The sequence below is a fragment of the Vidua chalybeata genome, chromosome 19 (assembly GCF_026979565.1).
Source record: "Vidua chalybeata isolate OUT-0048 chromosome 19, bVidCha1 merged haplotype, whole genome shotgun sequence".
Classification (NCBI taxonomy): Eukaryota; Metazoa; Chordata; class Aves; order Passeriformes; family Viduidae; genus Vidua; species Vidua chalybeata.
The window spans coordinates 7,873,026-7,886,480 of NC_071548.1; positions in this window are offsets into that span (position 1 = coordinate 7,873,026).

Here is a 13,455-nt window from a genome sequence, read left to right on the forward strand (position 1 = left end):
CCTTAATTAACTCCTGCTCCTTTCCCCATCCCGATTTTTGTGCCAGGATGCCCCAGCCCAGCTCTGGCTCTGCCTGGAGCCGCTGGACCACAGCACAGCCCGGAGTGTTTTATTTATTGCCATTGTGGGGCTGCGGGTGCTGCTTTTCCGTGCCAGTGCCTTGCAAAGCCCAGATCAGCCATGGAAAAATTCGGGACCCTCGTGCCAGTTTTCTTCCCCCCTTTTTCCCCCTCTTGTTTTCACTATTAGGGGCCTGTCTTTTCCGGTTTGGATCTCTTTAAGGGCTTTTATGGCTCTGGACAAAAAAGCCGGCTTTTACATCCAGCGGCATCTTTAATGGGTTTTATTAGCTGCCCATGCTACTGGTTTGGGAAAAAAAATCCCCACGTTTGAGGGTGGAAAAGCAGGGAGGCACCAGCTGGCCTTCCCTGACCCCCTCCTGGCGCTGCTGGGAGGACAGGGACAGGCAGGGGACAACACAGCCAGCACAGCCTGGGCTTTGGGAGAGGCAGGCAGGGAGGAATCCAGGGTTTTGGGACAGCCAGCCCAGGAAGGTGGGCATGGGGACACAGCAAATCCCTCCTGCAGCTCCAGGCCTGGGGGGCATCTCCCCGTTTCCTCGGGAAGGGCTGGAAGGGGAGAAGCCGCTGGGATTTGGTGCTTTTCCCACCGGGCAGGCAGGTGAGGGGTTAATCCTGGGAGCAAGGTCAGGAGGGAGCGGGAACACTGCTCCCAAAGGCTGCGTGTCATGTATGTATACGATAATTCGTGCAAATTAAAATATTCTTATAAAAGCTTCTAAGGAAAACTAAAATATAAAATGCACAAGCCAGCGAGGGGGATTGCAACACTGGGTCGGAGCCACCTGGACAAAAGAGGGAGGGATTCATTTGCAAGGTAATAGAGGTGGCCAGCCCGGAGATGGATCATCCATCAAGGTGCTCCAAGGAACACCCGATAAGTACCCGAGATCCAGATAACCAGAACCATCAGGAAGATACATCTGAATACCAAACTCCGGGAACAGGATCACGGGTCATCATCACTCTCCAGACGGGTTTTGTTCCACTTGCCACAGTGAAAGAACTCCACATGAATGGGTACAGCCCAGAAAAGAAGAAAGGGACTTTTGCCCCAGGCAAGAAAAACCGTATAAAAATCGCTGGGACAGGACAGTCGGTGTGAAGCACAGGGGAACCTCTGCTGCAGTGCTGGAACCTGTGTCTCACCCAGCGCCGATCCCGGGCTCGGCACTGACCTTTTTGACTGTGGCTTTTCGTTGTTATTCTCTAAATTTATATTTGGACTATTTACTAAATTTCCTTTCATTAGTAAATTGGAGCATTCCATTTATAACATTCCATTTATAACATGGGGAAGCAGCGCTGGGCAGACAGCTGCAGCTCCTGCGGCTCTGCTGACCTGTGCGTTCCTCACAGCCGGGATTTTCTGGGAGCTCCTCTCCTGCTCAGGGTCCCCAGGCTGTCCCCACTCCTCCCCTGTGCCGCCCCATCCCGGGATCAGAGGCACAGCCTGGGCACAGGGGATCTCCCCATCCCCAGATTTAAGAACTGGAGCTGCTGCAGAGAGTTCCTCGCCCCCTCCATCAGCCCAGAGCAAAGAGGATCTGAGTGCCCTGGGCCAGTGGAGGCTCCCTGCCCGTGGGAATGGGAAGATTTGGAATTCTCCTTCCAGCTCAAACCCTTCCGTGACTCTGCAATTCCATGATTTGGGAAAGGGCTGGAATGGGAAGAGTTTGAATTCCCTTTCCAACCCAAATTTTTCTCTCACTGTGTGATTCCATGATCTGGGAAGGGGCTGGAATCTGAAGTGTTGGAATTCTCCTTCCAACCCAAACCCTTCTCTTACTGTGTGATTCCATGATTTAGGAAAGGACTGGAATGGGAAGAGTTTGAATTCTCCTTCCAACCCAAACCCTTCTGTGACTCTGCAATTCCAGGATCTGGGAAAGGGCTGGAATGGGAAGAGTTTGAATTCCCTTTCCAACCCAAATTTTTCTCTCACTGTGTGATTCCATGATCTGGGAATGGGCTGGAATCTGAAGTGTTGGAATTCTCCTTCCAACCCAAACCCTTCTCTTACTGTGTGATTCCATGATTTAGGAAAGGACTGGAATGGGAAGAGTTTGAATTCTCCTTCCAACCCAAACCCTTCTGTGACTCTGCAATTCCAGGATCTGGGAAAGGGCTGGAATGGGAAGAGTTTGAATTCCCTTTCCAACCCAAACCCTTCTCTCACTGTGTGATTCCATGATCTGGGAATGGGCTGGAATCTGAAGAGCTGGAATTCTCCTTCCAACCCAAACCCTTCTCTTACTGTGTGATTCCATGATTTAGGAAAGGACTGGAATGGGAAGAGTTTGAATTCTCCTTCCAACCCAAACCCTTCTGTGACTCTGCAATTCCAGGATCTGGGAAAGGGCTGGAATGGGAAGAGTTTGAATTCCCTTTCCAAACCCTTCTCTCACCGTGTGATTCCGTGATCTCGGAGCTCAGACCTGCCTGCAAACCTCCCCGTACAAGACAGGAAGGAGAATTCCAGGGATTTTGACTCTGTGGAGTGCAGGGAGTTCACAGCAGGGTGAGGATCCGGGGCTGGGAGCTCTCACATCCCGGGGACGAGGCTCTCGCTGCCCTCCGTTAATGGGCAATTAATTGCCTCCGTTAATGGGCAATTAACGGTGGGGCGGGCACTTAGCGGCGCTGATATCGCCTTATCTCCCACGCCACATCAAGGAGGATGTTCCCAAACCCCACGGAGCCCACTCTCCCTGCGGCGCTGCTTTATCTCTGCCAGAGAAGGGAAATATTCCTTCCTGCATCCCTTCCCCCGCTGATTTATCCCCGCCTGACGTTTGCATTTACAGCGCTAAACCAGGTTCTGACAAGAACCTCGTTAAGCGGGGCAATAAATCAGCGCCTCCGCCAGGGAACTTCTCCCTGCCTTCGGAGGGGAGAGGTGGAAAACCTGTGCTGAGGCTCTCGCTGGTAAAATCCCCTCGGCTCCACATCCCCAGCTGCTTCCCAGGGATGGATCCCCAGTCATGCACAAGAGCAGGGGGAAAACACAAGTTTGGAGCTCTCGACGAGAGGGAAGGGAGGCACTTGGCAGGAAAAGAGATGGATCAGCTCTCCCAGGGATCCAGGGATCTCCTCCAGACCACAGGAGCTCCAGAAGCATCGGGGTATCACACCCACATCGTGCCAAAATTGGGACAGGGACAATGGGAGAGATTTCTAAAGAGAAGTGGAATGAAACCTTTTGGAGAAGACATTCAGAAAGCACCCAGGTGTTAAAACAAGGAACAAATCCAGTTACATTTGGGCAAAGGGCAAAGCTGAGAGGGAAGAAACAGTTCAGGAGCTGCACTTCAGCCTTGACAAGTGAATAATTTTGGAATTTTGAATCCATTTTCAAAGCCTTGCAGAGACAATTTCAAAAAGCAAGTGGGAGAGGGGCTCTTTCTTTCTTTCCTGGTGTCAGAATCACCCCCCTGTGGTGATTTCCCAAGGAATTGTGTACTGTGCCCACACAAACACCTGGAAATGGAAGGAAAGAAACATTTCCATCCATGGGAAATGCTCCCAGTGCCATTTCATGGCATCAGAGCAGCATTGCTCCATCAACATCAACTCCATGGCCTTGGAGGGCTTTTCCAGCCTCAGGGATCCTGGGATTCTGTGGAAGCCTCTCCCTCTCATTTTTCTGGTGGATGAATTCCTGATTCAGGACTTTGCTCAAGAGAGTGAAACCACACAGGGGTCCCAGGGTGAGAAAATCAACTCCTCTGAATATTTGCACCATTTTCTGTCATTTTTTGGGATAGTTTTTCCATGTTCCATCTCAACCACCTTGGCAGCCACCATGGGAAGAGTTTTTCTTTGCATAAACCTGGAAGTGTCACTGGAAAGGAGCAAAATCCTGGAGAGGTGGGAGAGGAAGGAGCCCTTCCTGCTCTGTGGGTCAAATTTGGGATGGTTTGCACTGCTGGGGAGAGGATGGAGGGAAACTTTTCCTAAATCCCTGCAAACCTGGGGTTGAAGTGATCCCATTAAACCCCTGGTGGGCTTTTGGGCCGTGCAGAATTTCTTGGGACGTCTGTCCCTGTGCCTCCGTTCAAAACAGAGACAGGAGCTGAGCGAATTCCCTGGATTTTGGCCAAAAGACTGGAACACCCTGAGCTCATCCCGTCACGGAAGTGAAGGAGCCTTAGGCCCCCCCAGAGCTGGGATGAAAGGCCAGGCTGAGCCGAGGGGTCAGGGGGGAACATGAATCCAAATAAATCAAACCAGCTGGGAGATTCCAGTGGCTCCCAGCGTCACCCCCGGGCCGGCAGAGAGGGACAGGGAAGAAAGGAGGAGTTCATTCCCTCACCCTCTGCAACTGGCAGCTGCTCACCCATCCAGGGGCAGGGGGATCAACTGCTCCCATCAATCAGTCAGTCCTGGAGAGGGGAAAAGGCTGGAAAAAACACACTGGGAGATGGGAGATGGGAAAAGAGGAGTTCAGGGGAAAAGAGGAGCTCAGGGGAAAAGAGGAGCTCAGGGGAAAAGAGGAGTTCAGGGGAAAAGAGGAGTTCAGGGGAAAAGAGGAGCTCAGGGGAAAAGAGGAGTTCAGGGGAAAAGAGGAGCTCAGGGAAAAGAGGAGTTCGGGGGAAAAGAGGAGTTCAGGGGAAAAGAGGAGCTCAGGGAAAAGAGGAGTTCAGGGGAAAAGAGGAGTTCAGGGGAAAAGAGGAGTTCAGGGGAAAAGAGGAGCTCAGGGAAAAGAGGAGTTCGGGGGAAAAGAGGAGTTCAGGGGAAAAGAAGGTCAGGGGAAAAGAGGAGCTCAGGGGAAAAGAGGAGCTCAGGGGAAAGAGGAGCTCAGGGGAAAAGAGGAGCTCAGGGGAAAGAGGAGCTCAGGGGAAAGAGGAGCTCAGGGGAAAAGAGGAGCTCAGGGAATGGTGGGGTACTGTGTCCATAACCACAGGGAGAAGTGGAGGTTGGGGGTTGCCCACCCGGATTTCAGGGCTCTGCATTTCCAAAAAAATGGTTCTGGAAACGTGAGAGGCTCTTATTCCCACAGAAACTTCCACACCAAGGGCTTGGGTGCAACACTGACAGCTCATCCCACAGGGATTCATGAAGCAGAGTCAAAAAATAAATGGAGCTGTCATTTCAGCAGGGCGAGGTATGGAATATGGAATATTTCTGGACACCAATAGGTGAAATTCCTCTCTCCAAAATCCCACTGGAGCCTCCAGAGGGGCTGATCTTGTGGCCAGCACTGTCCTGCTCTCAGCTCCCTCTCCTCTCCCCTCCCCTGTTAGAGATATTGAAAATGTTCTGTGTAAACAAACCATGAGACAATTTCTTTCACCACTTCCAGGAATGACTTTCTCCTTTTCCCCTTCATATCTCTGGCCCAGCTCTAAAGAATCCAATGTGCTTTTGGAAAGTTGGATATTCTGTGATTCATCCATGGCTGCTCCACAGATTAATGTACTGTGAGAGTGAGAAGATAGAAATAATGAGGTGCTCGTTGATTTATTTGTTGCTGTTAATATTTGTTCACAATTCAGGCTCTTTTTTCAGTTTCGTGCCTGTGAATTGTTTGTAACCAGCTCTGGGTTTGTTGCAATAGTCATTTTTTTATGGATGTGTGACTGAGAAACTGGGAGAAAGCATCTCCTGGTGGCACACAATCCATGACTGGATCATTTGCTGCTTCCCAATTCCAGTGTGGGGGAATCACCTGATTCCCAGGGTGCTGTTCCTGCTCTTGGTTTGAAGTTAATACTTAGAATAAATCTTTGTCATTATTATTATTTTCATGTGACTTGGAAATGTGTTTATGGTCCTCACAAAAAACAACAAATAAAGACAAAAATTCTCTGTGGGATGAGGAAATAACAGCTACGAGGAGGAAGAAGAGGAAAACGAAGCACTCAGTGCTGTCACCTCACCTTAATTTTGCCATTTCACCCTTTCTCTGACTGAATTTTGCTCTGAGGCTCAGCCTTTTCCATGGATCAGTTTGTGGTGAAGCCCTGCACTGTGAATCCCTTGCTCTGCTGTCGCCCTGTTCTTTTAGAAGTTTTAAAGTTCCTTTAGAAGTTTTCTACGCCTTCTGATCTTTACATATTTCTACTGAAGTTCTCACGCACTGTTCATGTAAATAATGATTGTTTTGCGTTCTCCTTTGTGGGAGGAGAGAATGAATAGACTGATGGTTTGACCAGTGTGGTTGGAGAAGTGGCAATTTCACCCTCCAATCCACTGGCACTTTAGGAATTCTATATATTGCGAGGTCACAAATAAAACTTCTTTTTACTCTTTTCCTTCTTTTGCATCCCAGAAGAGTACCTGAGTTATTTCATGTTGTAGTGAGACACGCTGGTGTCTCTTTTCCTTATCCAACGGGCAAACTCCAGTGGGAGCAGCGGGCCCTGGGCGTGGATTTCAGCTGGACAAGGGGCACCATGGAAATCTGGCTCTTGCACCTGAATAATGCTTTGGGTCCCCGAGTGTTTTCATGATTAAAACAGCCACTGGCAGTAGAATTGGTCAGGATATTCCTTGTTCTCCTCATCACAGAATCATGGAATGGTTTGGGTGGGAAGGGACCTTAAATCCCATCCAGTCCCACCTGCTGGGAAGGGACAATTTCCAACAAATGACATTAAACTCATTAAACAAAAAACATTAAACGGGATAAATGTGCAAAATTCAGGATGATGCCCGTGCTCAGGGAATTGGAACAGGGCAAAGCAGTCACCAGGCAGATTCTGCAGGAGATAAAAGGAGAGCTGAGCTCCTATCAGCACTTTAATCCATTGCTTCCAGAGTGCTACTGTGCACTCTTGACCTGGGAAAGGAATGAATCCTGAAGGGGAATTGCAATCATTGCAGTGAAATTGGAGTTCAGGGCTGGAAGGTGCTAATTTCGCTTAATCTTGTCCAACCTGCTTACAAAGTAACAAAACATTGAAAGGAACATTTGATTTCATGAAGGAAGACTGGCAGCTCCGAAGCTGAGAGCCCCTGTGGCTCCACGCGAGGGAAAGCGTGTGGATCAGATAAGGGATTAATCCACCGGGAACTCCAGGGTGAGCTCAGGAATTTTCCTCGTGGAACCTCGTGGGTGCCTAAAACCACGGGAATTAATGGGAACCTTGAAGGGTGCGATGGAGGGAGAGTTTGATTTTTTGCAGACTTTCATTTTTAGCTGGAGGTAAAGGTAAATCCAGCCCGCCAGGGAATCATTCCCATAAAAACCTTGGTCCTGGGCTTATTCCCTGTCTCGTGTTCATGTGGAGGTTTGTCCTTCAGGGCAGGGAGCAGATTTCCATAAGGTAGTGGAAAAACTTGGGACAAAACAAAGCGAAGCCACCAGGACCTGATGATTCCCCTCATTTTTTTTCCTTTTTTTGCTGATGCTGAATCTTAGGAAAATCCAGCCGTTTTCCTCTGCCATTTTTCCCTGGGAGCCTGAATGCTGAATTTAACGGGATTCCCTGCCAGCGGGTTCAGAGCCCGTTGGAGCATCCCAAAGGCGGAGCATCCCCCGACCGAGGCGAGCCGCGCCTGCACTTTTCCCCTTTCCCTGTCTCCATCCAGCTGCTCGTGTCTCGCCAGGGATCAGCGCTTAATAGGAAGAGGAAATGAAGGGTGATGGAGCTGTCCTGGGATGAAGGGCCGGGACAGTTGGTTAACAAAGAGCTTTCTCTGCTCCAGCGCTGTCCTCCTCCCTGCCCAGAGGATTCCGGGCTCTGGTTACAGGGATGGGATCCCTGCAGCCCACGGAGCAGCTGGCGGGAGAAAATCCCTTGAAAGAGCCCCCGAGCAAGGTGTTTGTCATGGGATGGGAAGCTCAGAGCGAGGGGATGGAAGAGCAGCAGCATTCCCTGTTGGAATCTGGAGCTGGGCATGGAGAGGCAGGGAGAGCCTGGCTTGCAGTGGTGGCAGGCAGGGAAGGGGTTTAACAGCACCCTGAAGGGCATTGAACCACTCTGAACAGCACCAATAACTCCCCAGCTACCAATTAATTTCCTTTTCGGTCCCTCAGAAACCTGGGCTGTGCACACATCTTCATCCTCGATGCTCAGCGCCCTCCCCAAAATCCCCCTGTCCTTTCAGACATCTCATCCTTCCCAGCCAGACCTGCTCGGTGCAGCTTTTCCTCAAATAATATCTTTGATTTACAGGCACACCAAAATCACATAAAAACAGCCTACCTGGGGCAGGGCTTGAAAGTCTTTTTACAACCGTGGCCGGAGCAAGAGGGATCAGTTTTACTGCAGAGACAGAGCTTAATAAAAATATCGAAATCCACCTGTCAATACCTTCAGGAACTTTTATTCTGGGTTTAACATCCATGCCAGGGTAAGACATCTTTATTTTAAAGCTGGCTTTTGTTAAGGACGAGTGAGTCCTAAGAATTAGATCCACAGGAAATGAAAAGCTCTTCCCAGGAAATTCACCTCGAAGGAAACAGCACACTTTTGTTCAGTGGGGTTTGAACAGAGCTGCAGTTAAAGCTAAGCTTAAGGAGTCTCTGGGTGACATCTAAGCCAGGACTGGCACATCCCGAGGGGTCTGGGGGAGGGACACGGGGTGGTCAGTGTGGTGTGGTCAGTGTGGTGTGGTCAGTGTGGTGTGGTCAGTGTGTGGATCTTTTTTAGGAGCCCCTGTGCCAGGACAGACCCCTCCAAACAAGGGATCCGTATCCTTTTAGGGAAAAAAAAAGGCAGGAAAAATGGATGGATGGGAGAAGCAGAGATGGGACTGTTCCTAAGGATCAGCTGGGAAATCCCAGTTCTGCGGCTCCCTCTTCCCTTGCTTCAAAGCCATCCCAAATTCACACAGTGGGAACAGCTGGGGAGCTCAGAATTCTGATCCCAGCCTCGAGCAAAGCCAGGGATCTGCTGGCACCCCAATTCCAGAGCCATGGAAAAGCCTCCGAGGAGCTGAAGGATGAAAGATCCAAACACACAAAACCTCTGTTCTCCTGCTGAAGGACAGGGAACAGGAGATTCCCAATGGATTACTGCAAGGACTTCCGAGAAAAACAATTATTGAGGACACAGTCCCACAGTTTGTGTCTTTCAAGGAAGAGCAGTGTGGAAGATTGAGAGGAAAAGGGATTCTGCATTCCCAGCTCAGATTGTGCTGCTCATTAGGCAATGCTGAGGTTTACTGATGGATAAAAAAAATCAATTAAAATCACCTGGGACAACTTCATTCATTAGTTTTCTCCTCAGAGCCTTCCTTTGATCCCAAATATTTCACTCTGAGATGTTCTTACACCGTTTGGAAGGAGCAGACACCTCCATCTGCCTTCCCTGGATATTCCAGAGGTGCCCAACCTCCCAGCCACGCTGTGCTTGCACATCCCCTTCCTGTGACCCCAAAACCCCCTGCACTTCCATGGATGAAGGGCAACCCCAGTCCCAGCCAGCCCTGGATCGTTTTTCCTGGTGGGACAAGGAGGGATGAGCAGTCCCCACCTGCTGGGATGTCCCGTTAGCCACCACAAAGCCACTCCTGGATGCTGCTCCATCCCGGGAGAGCCGAGGAAGGAAAGGACATTGTTTGTTTCTCTTCCCTCTCCCTCCTGCACTGGAAATTTTAAATTGAGTTTATATGAGTTGCAGGCTAAGCTAAACATTTTAACTTGTCAATCACACCGTGTTTGTTGACCTAAGATTGGCAGATACGGGAGACAGTTATTAGGGAAAAAAATGAGCCCGGTGGAAAACTCTTTCCTTGGGCTTTGTTTCAGCTCCATCATCTTGGCATCAGCTCCCGGGCTTTCTTTCCTTCCTCGGTGAAATAACGCTGTAAAAATAAACCCACACAATCAATTCATCTCCTCCACGAGACACGTGTGTGTTTAATAATGTTTAACTTGTTTACTGCGGGGGAACTCACAACTCCTCACTCCTTTTCCCTGATTGAACCCTTCCTTGGAGCCAGGGGAAGTTAAGGAGGTTTGACAGCTGCACTTTCCTGGGCTTTTAGTGGAAAACATCTTTTTTTTTGGGGGAAGGGAGCAGCTACTGCTGAGGAGCTCTTTGTGGGAGATTTGTGTAAATTTTCCTTTCATTTGACATACATTTCAGGAATAAGCAGGTCAAAGCAAGCAAGGGGAACTCAGTTTTACCATCCATGGGATCTGCTGGTCCTGAGCTTCAGTGGAAATCAAGGAACAAAGCAAACATCTACACTCCAGCACCTTCCTGGCCATGGATTCCTCATCCAGGGAATCTGCTGGGAACCCAGGTGCTCATAAACCTCTGCAAGGGCTGACTCAGGGCCACACCACATAATCCAGAGTTTCCCTCTTCCTGATTTCTCTGTCCCCCAGCCTGGATGGGAACCTGTGCTCCAGCCTGGATGATTCCTGTGCTCCAGCAGGATGGGATCCTGTGCTCCAGCCTGGATGGATTCCTGTGCTCCAGACTGGATGATTCCTGTGCTCCAGCAGGATGGGATCCTGTGCTCCAGCCTGGATGGATTCCTGTGCTCCAGCCTGGATGATTCCTGTGCTCCAGCAGCATGGGATCCTGTGCTCCAGCCTGGATGGATTCCTGTGCTCCAGCCTGGATGGATTCCTGTGCTCCAGCCTGGATGGATTCCTGTGCTCCAGCAGCATGGGATCCTGTGCTCCAGCCTGGATGGATTCCTGTGCTCCAGCAGGATGGGATCCTGTGCTCCAGCCTGGATGGATTCCTGTGCTCCAGCCTGGATGGATTCCTGTGCTCCAGCCTGGATGATTCCTGTGCTCCAGCAGGATGGGATCCTGTGCTCCAGCAGGATGGATTCCTGTGCTCCAGCAGGATGGGATCCTGTGCTCCAGCAGGATGGGATCCTGTGCTCCAGCAGGATGGGATCCTGTGCTCCAGCCTGGATGGGATCCTGTGCTCCAGCAGGATGGGATCCTGTGCTCCAGCAGGATGGATTCCTGTGCTCCAGCAGGATGGATTCCTGTGCTCCAGCAGGATGGGATCCTGTGCTCCAGCCTGGATGATTCCTGTGCCCCAGCCTGGATGGATTCCTGTGCTCCAGCAGGATGGGATCCTGTGCTCCAGCGGGATGGATTCCTGTGCTCCAGCAGGATGGGCAGTGTGCCTCTCAGCCTGGATGATTCCTGTGCTCCAGTTTTAATCCAGATTTAGTCCAGATTTAGCCCAGTCCAGGATGAGCAGGAGCTGCGCAGGGAGGGAGAGCAGCAAGCCCTGCCTTGGAGCCAGGGAAGGACAGGATTTAATCCAGATTTAATCCAGATTTAGTCCAGGTTTAATCCAGATTTCCCAGCTGCTCATGTCTGGAAAAGCCTGGCTTAGCAGCCTCTTCCCGACGCTGGTTTAACGAGGAGCTAATCCAGGGAAAGGCTTTGGGACAGATGAGCTCAGGCTGAGCTCAGGAATGTGAGAGGATCTGACAGAGCAGGGACGAGAACTCCTGGCAGGATTTTCCCTCCCTGCATCCCGGGTTTTGCTCTTTCCTCTCCGAGGAAAATGGAATTTTTGGGAAGGATCGAGCATAGGAAAAGGGCAAAGCTTCCCCTGTGGAGCATCCCGTGATCCTCAGGGATGGAATTAAAAGGCAGTTTGAAGGGAAAATCCCATTCCCTTCCCCACAGCCATAAAATCCTAAAATCTTGGTGATTTTTAACTGTTTTTTCAGCTACTAAATGCCACTAGAGTCGGAAAAATATGGAATATAGGATAACAGCAATGGGTTTTCTATATGAAAATCACGGTAACTCATTTATTAAAACCTGTATCAGAAATAACAGAAATAAATTTGGATTATCTTAATTGCCACCTCAGCGTGGCCACAATCCATAAAGCTCAGATGCAAAGTGCCCATAATATAGATAATAATGTGAATTATATAGATAATAATGTGAATTATATAGATAATAATGTGAATTATATAGGTAATAACATGAATTATATAGATAATAATGTGAATTATATTGATAGTAATAACATGAATTAAATAGTCACAAATGCACAAATCATTTCTCTTTATCTAAAGCAGCTCCTGATGAAATGCAAACAACTCCCCCTGACACTCCCAGATGAAATTATCCCAATATGGGATGGCAACATTTAATTATGTGATGAATGAAATACTCAAATCACCCCCAAATATTGAGATCACACCTGAAAAAGGCGTCCCCAAAAATCCTGCTGAGGAACATAAGAGATGATGGCTCATTTTTAAAATAAAATATCCTTTTTCAGCTACTGAAATGATCTTTTAAAATAGCTTAAAATATATATAAATATTGGGCAAGGCGGTTGTTAAGCCAATTTTGAGCTGCAGCCCCCTCAGACGAAGCTGAAATCTTTGTTATTCCCCAAAAAAAATCTCTTTTCCAAGGGGGTTCCTGTGTGTTGCCAAATGCCAGGAATTTAGGAACAGCTTGTAAATTTAAATGCTTTCCAGAGAGCTGTTGGGATGTGTGTAAAATACTCACTTTGCTCCTAAAACATGGCAAGATTTTTTTTTTTTTTTTAATTTCTCTGCTTGAAAAATAAGGAGTATAGAACATCCTTGAGGTGATGATGTATCAGGTTCGAAGAAGAAAACATTGAAGAGCCAAAATATCAATTTTTTCCTTGTTTTCAATGGCTCAGGAGATACCAAACCTTGATTTGAGGGCAAGAATTCCCACAAAATCCAAGGGATGCCTCATTCCTCCCACGAGGATTAAGAGCACGAGGGAGTGAGAGGAGAAATTTTGATAACAGAAGGAAAGAAGACAGAAATTCAACAAATCCCCTTATTTAGGATGGATTTGGGAAGACTTCAGTCAAAACTGGGGGATGGCTGCAAAAATAGGTGAAAGAAATAGAGGTGAAGTTTAAAAAAACCTAAAAAAAAAAAAACCACCCCAAGGTTTGTCAGCTGTAAGAGAAGAAATGAGAATATTGATTTTATTTCAATATTCACAACAAGTGCCAGGCATGGATATCCTGTTAAAACATGAATAGGAAAACAGGAGTTACCTGAATTTCATCCCAAATCCGCTTTTCCAAGCCTGACTGGTACAAATCCAAACAGGAACAACCTTTCCTAAGCCAGGAATCCCTGCAGATGATTCCCCACAAATTCATATTTGGGATATTATAAATTCTAAGAGCAGATTTTGGACCCCAAGACAACAGGAGCATCTCTTTCCCCTGGAGCACCCTGTAATAATAATTACTCAAGAATTTGATTAAAGGTTTTTTAAGGTGCCAAAATCCCATGGAATTCCAGGGAAATATCCCATTTTTCCTGTTCCTCAAGCTGCTGACTGGGGAAATTGCTTTGCACCAAGGACAGGATTTTGCAGCTTCTACTTCCAAGTTTGATCCCAGTTTTATCCCTGGGAGAGCTCTGGAATCACTTTAGATAACTGAAATTTAATTAATTCATCATTTTAGTGGCAGCGAGGCTG